Raw genomic sequence first — 7,569 nt, forward strand, 5'->3', positions numbered from 1 at the left:
AACAGTGGCTAACGAATGGCGTGAGGAAGATCTACTTGGGTTCAAGTCTGGCCTTTAACATTGTGATCCTGGGCAAAAGAAATATCTCTAAGCCTCAAGTACCTCTTCTGTAAAAAAAGGACCTCACCAGGATATTGCAAGGATCCTTACATTCAATAAGTGTTTGCTTATTAAGCACTTGCCATGAGGGTGGCCCTGCTATTGAGAAGCTTGCATTCATTCCCCTTCGAAGGCACATGGCTTAGCAAGTCCTCTTGAATTACCTGAAAACAAAATTGAGTTACTTAAGGCCTAGAGTTCCACACTTAAAAAATGAAAAAGTCAGAGTGCTGCATATGCCTGAAATCGGCATGAATTCCATCAACGAGATGTGAGGAAGGAGGAAAACCCCATCGATATAATCTGTGAAATGCAAGTCCTTGTATGTACAATTTCAGCAATTACATGGTAGTTGACAGTATAACACAACACCATTGTATCTGATCTTAGTTCTGTTGTTTTACGTTTTATCTTCATTGATATTATTCTGGTCAAGGTGGTGCAGGGGACAGAGAGCCCTGGGCCTCATTAGGAAGATCTGAATTCAAAACCAGCCTCATCTGACATGAATAAGTCACTTAACCTCTGCCTCAGCAAAATAAAAGACAATAAAATTTTATTGTGAAGATCAAGTGATAGAGTATACATACTGTTATGATTAGTTGTGTATATTGTTCTTCAGGTTCTGTTTTCTTCAACTTCATCAGTTCATACAAATCATCCCATATTTTTCTTAATTCCTCATACATCTCATTTCTTATAGCATCCTAATTTTCCCAACCCACAGGAACCCAAATCAGCACCTTGGTTTCTGATTTTTTTTTTTTTTGTTACTACAAAAAACACCACAATTAATATTTTGGTCTATATTGCACCTTTTGGTCTTTGAGGTCTGGTGGAGGATTGCTGGGTCATTATTGTAACTTTTTCAGTCGTTAGCAGTAATGGCATTGAGGATTTTTAACATAGGCATGTTTGCAGGCAGTGGATGAAACAATAGAAAGACTGAAAATAAGTGCTAAGAGGAGGGATGATGGGTATAGTTTGTTTGATGAGATACCATTGAATAAGATTGCTTGTGCAGGGAGAAGGGATTGTCTTAGTAAAGAGTAAAGCAAAGCCATTTCTCTGTATGAGACAATTATTGGACAAAAGGACAAAAGACTTTTGAGAAATAAAGAGATGAGGAACAGGGGAGAAAAGGGAGCTAATATAGAATGGCCTCAATTTTTTTTTAACTGATATTTGTATTTTTCTCTAGTTTTTTCAAAAGGAAAGTTTGGAAATTCTATATTTCATTAAAGGTGTGTTTGTTTTTCCCCCTATAGAATTAGACTTTTTTTTAAGGTTATACAAGTGCAATTATATTATGGGCCAGAACTCTGAACTTGAAACAAGGATGCTTATAAGGTACAAAGTGGAATTGATGAGACAATGGTTATCTAGTTTAGCATGGTTCAGTATGATTGATTTAATCTTACAACAAATAATGGTTTCCTAAAGATATAATAATTGGTTTATACTCAGTGTAAAGCATATAAGCATTAAACAAGCGCACTAGAAGCTTTCTGTGCCAAGGACACAGAAATTAATTTCACACAGAAATTCATTTCACCTTCAGTCAAGCACCTGGTGGCAGACCTCTTGCACTTTCCCCACTGAGATCAAGGCGGATCGGAAAGGCTCTCCAGAAAGCTGCCCAGCCCCAGGAAGGAGATAATAAAGGATTTGGACTTTAACTCCTGGCTACTCTTGTGGTGAGTACTGAACTGAAATGAAGCTGTTCCCAGAGACCCCAAGAAAACCGAACCAGAGAACATTACAAAATTATGTAAAACATTATGTATAAAAAACAAAAGAAAGTGAATATTCAGTTTGTATTCAAAAATACTAGTTCTTCTTTCTCTGGAGAGGGATGGTATGCTTTATCATTAGCAGTTAAGGACCACACCAAAGTGTGGAGGGGCAGGTCAATTCTCCAAAAGTCCCCACAGCTGTGAATCACAACACCCATGAAGGAATGGCAAATCAGCCTTTACTCTGACACATGTTGCTTATGGATTGGGAATGAAATAAATTGGAGGCAGAGGGAAGAGGAGAGAGGTCAGAGAATGCAATTTGCTTCTCAGTCTCCTTGTATCATTATAATCTTCTGACATGAAGGGATTATTCTGCTGGTCAGAAGTAGATCCTCAGCAGCCACTAGCAGGTGACTTCTGCGACAATTAACCCCTCATGATTGTGTTGCTGAGAATAACCAGGTCATTCACAGTTCATTAAACAATATTGTTACTGTATACATTGTTGCTGTTACTGTATACATTGTTTTCCTGATTGTGTTCACTTCACCATGCATCAGTTCATGTAATACTTTACAAGTTTTTCTGAAATCATCTTGTAGCACATTACAATCGTGTGCTACAGCTTATTTAGCCATTTTCCAATTAATGGATATCTCATTGATCTCAATTCTTAGCTACTACAAAAAGAGCAACTATAAATGTTTTTGTACAAATAGATCCTTTCCCCTTCCTTTTTTGGACATTTTTGGAATATGTACAAAGCAGTGGTATTGCTGGATCAAAGGGCATATACAGTTTTATATATAGACAGTTTCAAATTGCTATCAAGAATGGTTGGATCAGTTCACAACTCCATCAGTGCATTAGATTTCCATACCCCATCTAACATTTTTTTTTTTTTTGTCATATTAGTTAATCTAATAGGTATGAGGTGGTATCTCAGAATTGTTTTGATTTGGATTCTCTAATCCAGAGTGATTTAGAGAATTTTTTCATGTGACTAGAAATAGCTTTGATTTTTTTGTCTAAAAACCTATTCATATTCTTTGAGCACTTATCAATTAGGGAATGGCTTGTATTTTTTATAAATTTAACTCTGTTCTCATTATATTTGAAAAATAAGACTTGTTACAAAATTTTTCCCCAGTGTTCTGCTTTCCTTATAATTTTGGTTGCATTGGTTTTCTTTGTCCAAAACTTTTTGAGTTTTTATAATCAAAATGATCTATTTTACATTTTGTAATGTATCTTCTTGTGTCCTAAATTTTTCCCTTATTCATAAATCTGATAAACTGTTCCATGCTAATGGCATTAATCTTTATATGTAAATAATGTGCCCATTTTGACAGTATGAGATGTTGGTCTATACCTGTTTTCTGCCATACTATTTTCCAATTTTCCCAGAAGCTTTTGAAAAAAATGAGTTTTTGTTCCAAAAGTTTGGATAGTTGGGTTTGTCATATACTAGATTACTATGGTCATTTAAAATAATGTAATTTGTCCCTAATCTATTCCACTGATCCACCATTCTATTTCTTAGACAATATCAGATTATTTTGAAAATTTCTGGCACAACTAGACCTCTTTTATATTTATTTTTCAATGATTCCTTTATATACTACTTGAGCTTTTATTTTTCCAGAATAATTTTATTATTTTTTTAGCTCTATAAAAATAATTTTTTGATAGTTTGGTTGGCATTGCACTAAATAAATTTAGGCAGAATTGTAATTTTTATTATATTGGCTTGGCCTATCCATGAGTAATATTTTCCCAATTGTTTATAGAGTTGACATTATTTGTGTGAAAAGTGTTTTATAATTGTGTTCATATAGTTTCTGGGTTTGTCTTGCCAGGTAAATTCCCAAGTTTTTAAATTTTTCTATAATTATTTTAAATAGAATTTTTTTTTAATCTCTTGCTGCCGGACTCTGTTGGTAACATGTAGAAATGCTGATGACTTATGTGGATTAATGTGTTAAAGTTGTTAGCAATTTCAAGTAGTTTTTTAGTTGATTCTCTAGGATTTTCGAAATATATCTGAAAAAATAGTTTTATTTCCTCATTTCCTACTCTTGATTCCTTTGATTGCTTTTTCTTCTCTTATTACTATAGCTAACATTTCATGTGGAGTATTAAATAAGATGGTAATGGGCATCCTTGCTTCACTCCAATTGTATTGGGAAGGCTTTTCCTTATCCCCATTATAGATAATACTTGCTGATGGTTTTAAATAAAAATTATTTTTCATCTTAAGGTAAACTTCATTTAATCCCATGCTCTTTAATGTTTTTAATAGGAATGAGTGCTGTATTTTATCAATGATTTCTTCTGCATATTTCATAATCATGTGATTGCTATTGGTTTTGTTATTGATATGGTCAGTTGTACTGATGGTTTTTCTAATATTGAATCGTCCCTGTATTCTGGGTATAAATCCACTTCATCATAATGGATAATCTTTATAATAAATTGCTGTAACAATTTCTTTGTTTTTTTTATTTAAAAAAAATTGGCATCAATATTCATTAGGGAAAGTAGTCCATAATTTTCTTTATTTTGGCTCTTTCTAGCATAGGTATCAGCACCATATCAGCATCACAAAATGAATTTTGTAGGATTCTTTCTTTGCCTCTTTTTTTTTTTTTTTTTTTTTAATAGTTTATATAGCATTGGGATTAATTGTTCTTTAAATGTTTGGTAGAATTTACTTGTGAATCCAAATGACTCTAGGGATTTTTTCTTAGGCTTCTTCAATTTCTTAAAATTGGACTAAAACATTTTATTTCTTCTGTTAATGAGTAATTTATATTTTTGCACATATTCATCCATTTCATTTAGATTTTCACATTTATTGGCACATAACTGGGCAAAATTTCCTCTTCATTGATGGTGAATTCACCCCTTTCATTTTTGTTACTAGTCATTTGGTTTTCTTCTTTCCTTTTTTTTAAATGAAATTTATCAAAAGTTTATTGGTTTTTGATAAAACTAGTTTCTAGTTTTATTAGTTCAATATTTTTTTCCACTTTATTAATTTCTCTTTTGATTTTCAGTATTCCCAATTTGTTATTTAATTGGAGATATTTAATTTGTTCTTTTTCTAGTTCTTTTTTGTTGCTTATCCAATTCATTGATCTGCTTTTTCTGTTTTATTGATGTAAGCAATAGAGTTATAAAATTTCCTCTAATTCCGCTTTGGCTACATCTCATAAATTTTGGTATGTTGTCATTTTCTTTAATGAAATTGAAGATTGTTTCTGATTTGTTCTTTGACCCATTTATTTTTTAGAATGATTATTTAATTCCCAATTAATTTTTAATCTCTTTCACTGTTCATTATGGAATGTAATTTTTATTGCACTATGACCTGAAAAGGATGCATTTACAAATTCTGCCTTTCTGCATTTGGCAATGGTGTTTATGTCCCAATACATGGTCATTTTTTATGTAGGTGGCGTGTACTACTGAAAAAAAGTTATATTCCTTTCTATTCCCATTCAATTTTCTTGAGCTCTATAATGCCTAACTTTTCCAGAATTTTGTTCACCCCTTTAACTTTTTTTTTTATTAGATTTATCTAATTCTGAGAGGGGGAAAGCTGAGGTCCCCCACTAGTACGATTTTATTATGAATTTCCTCTTGTAATTCATTTAGCTTCTTCAAAAATTTAGATGCTATATCATTTGGTATATATGTTTAGTATGTCTATGTCTTAACATACCTTTCAGCAAGCTTTTAATTTTCCTTGTTTCTTTTAATTAGATCTACATTTGCCTGAGATTGTGATTGCTTCTCCTTTTCTTTGCTTTAGCTGAAACATAATAAATTCTATTCCAGACCTTATCTTTATCCAGTTTGTATTTGTTTCAAATGTTTCTTGTAAACATGCTGTAGGATTTGGGTCTTTAATCCATTCTTCTATAAACTTCTTTTTTACAGATGAGTTCATCATTCACATTTATAGTTACTTTAACTATTTCCCTCCATGATTTTTGTCCTTTTTTTTTTATCCCCTTACTTCCCATTCTTTCTCTCCTCACATTTTACTTTTGAGCACTGCCTTTCCCAATCTACCATTCATCTTATCAGCCCCCTCCTTCTTTTATTATCCCTATCCTTTTTTTATGGGATAACTGTATCAAACAACTGAGTGTGCATATTATTCTCTTTGAGCCAATGTTGATTTAAATAAAGGCTAAGCTTTGCCCACCACCCTAATCCCAACTTTCTCTCCTTTCATGTCTCTTTTATGTAGAATAATTTACCCCATTCAGTCTACCTCCCCTTCTTCCAGAATGATTTTCTTTCTCATCGCTGTTTTTTTTTTTTTTTTTTTAATTTTTGGTTTCATTCCCTCAGTGTCATCTTATTTCCACACCTTGTCGATATATATACTCTTTCTAATTGCTCATAATAAAAAGTTAAGCTATATTATCTTGCTATATCAAAAGATAAAGTTTAGCTTTACTGGATTTCTTATGTTTTCTCTTTCTTTATAGTTTTGTTTCCCTTGATTATTTGGAAGTCAAATTTTTTTATCCAGCTCTGGTCTTTTAATTAGGTAGGGAGGCTTGAAAGATCTCTTTTTCGTTAAATATCCATTCCTCCCTCCCCCCCCAAAGATTGTTCAGTTTTGCTGGATAGATAATTCTTGATTGTAATCCTAACTCCTTTGCCTTTTGATATACTACAAATTAGTAATTAAATCTTAATGCTAGGAGATGGCAGGTTAGGGTCTCAACCTACTCTATGAAAGTGGCCTCAAGGATACTAGTGAGAGGGGAGCCTACTACCTTCCTGCTTTAGGACTATTCTGATCAGGAAGTTTTTTTAAACAGGTAATTTAATTCTGCTCTTATAAATTCTACTTCTTCTTCTTGGCTCTTCCCTTGGGGTCCATGTCTCTTTAAAATGATAATTCTTCAAAAACTTTAAAATCACTTGTTTTTCCCTATTAGCCTCATCATGAAAATGTACTCTAAAGGACATATAAGAACTCAAGGGTTAAGAATTCCTAGACGTGACTACATAGCAGAATAAAATTATATTTATTCAGCAATTTAGGCTTACAAAGTGCTTTATGTACAATCTCATTTGATAGAGGCAGCTAGTGGACAGAGCACTACCTTCAGAGTTGGGAAGATTTGAATTCAAAACCTGTCTTGACACTTACCATCCGTGGAGGACTGGATAAATCCCCACCTCTCTGAGCTTAGCTTCCTCTTCTGTAAAACCAGAGGATCAGTGGCCTCAGGTTTCTTTCAGCTATAAATCAAAGATCCTCACTTTCATTTGTGAAGAAGTTATTCTGAGGGTATTATCACCCCCATTTTATAGATGAATCATTTGAGACTCAGAGGTTAAATGACTTGCCCACTTCTTGTCTGTAAAGTATTTTAAAGCTTACAAAGAGTTTTCAAAGGATAAAATATAATTTCACAAAAAAAGACAATGACCAAGAGGGGAGTCAGCTTCCACCCAGAAATCTCACAGCTTAATGAGCTTGATAATGTCTCGGACTAGGTTTTGTTTCTGATCAGTTAGAAATGAATAGGCAGTACATACAGCCGAGTGCTCATTATGGTGTGAGTACCCTGGAGAGCAGGTCGTAGAGAACATAGCTATTGGATTATTCTATGACTAATAATGATTACAGGACCACACATGATAGAGCTGAGGACTGAGAGGAACTTCGGAGATGATTTAGCCAACTCTCATTTAAGAG

The sequence above is a fragment of the Sminthopsis crassicaudata genome, chromosome 3 (assembly GCF_048593235.1).
Source record: "Sminthopsis crassicaudata isolate SCR6 chromosome 3, ASM4859323v1, whole genome shotgun sequence".
In the NCBI taxonomy this organism is placed as follows: domain Eukaryota; kingdom Metazoa; phylum Chordata; class Mammalia; order Dasyuromorphia; family Dasyuridae; genus Sminthopsis; species Sminthopsis crassicaudata.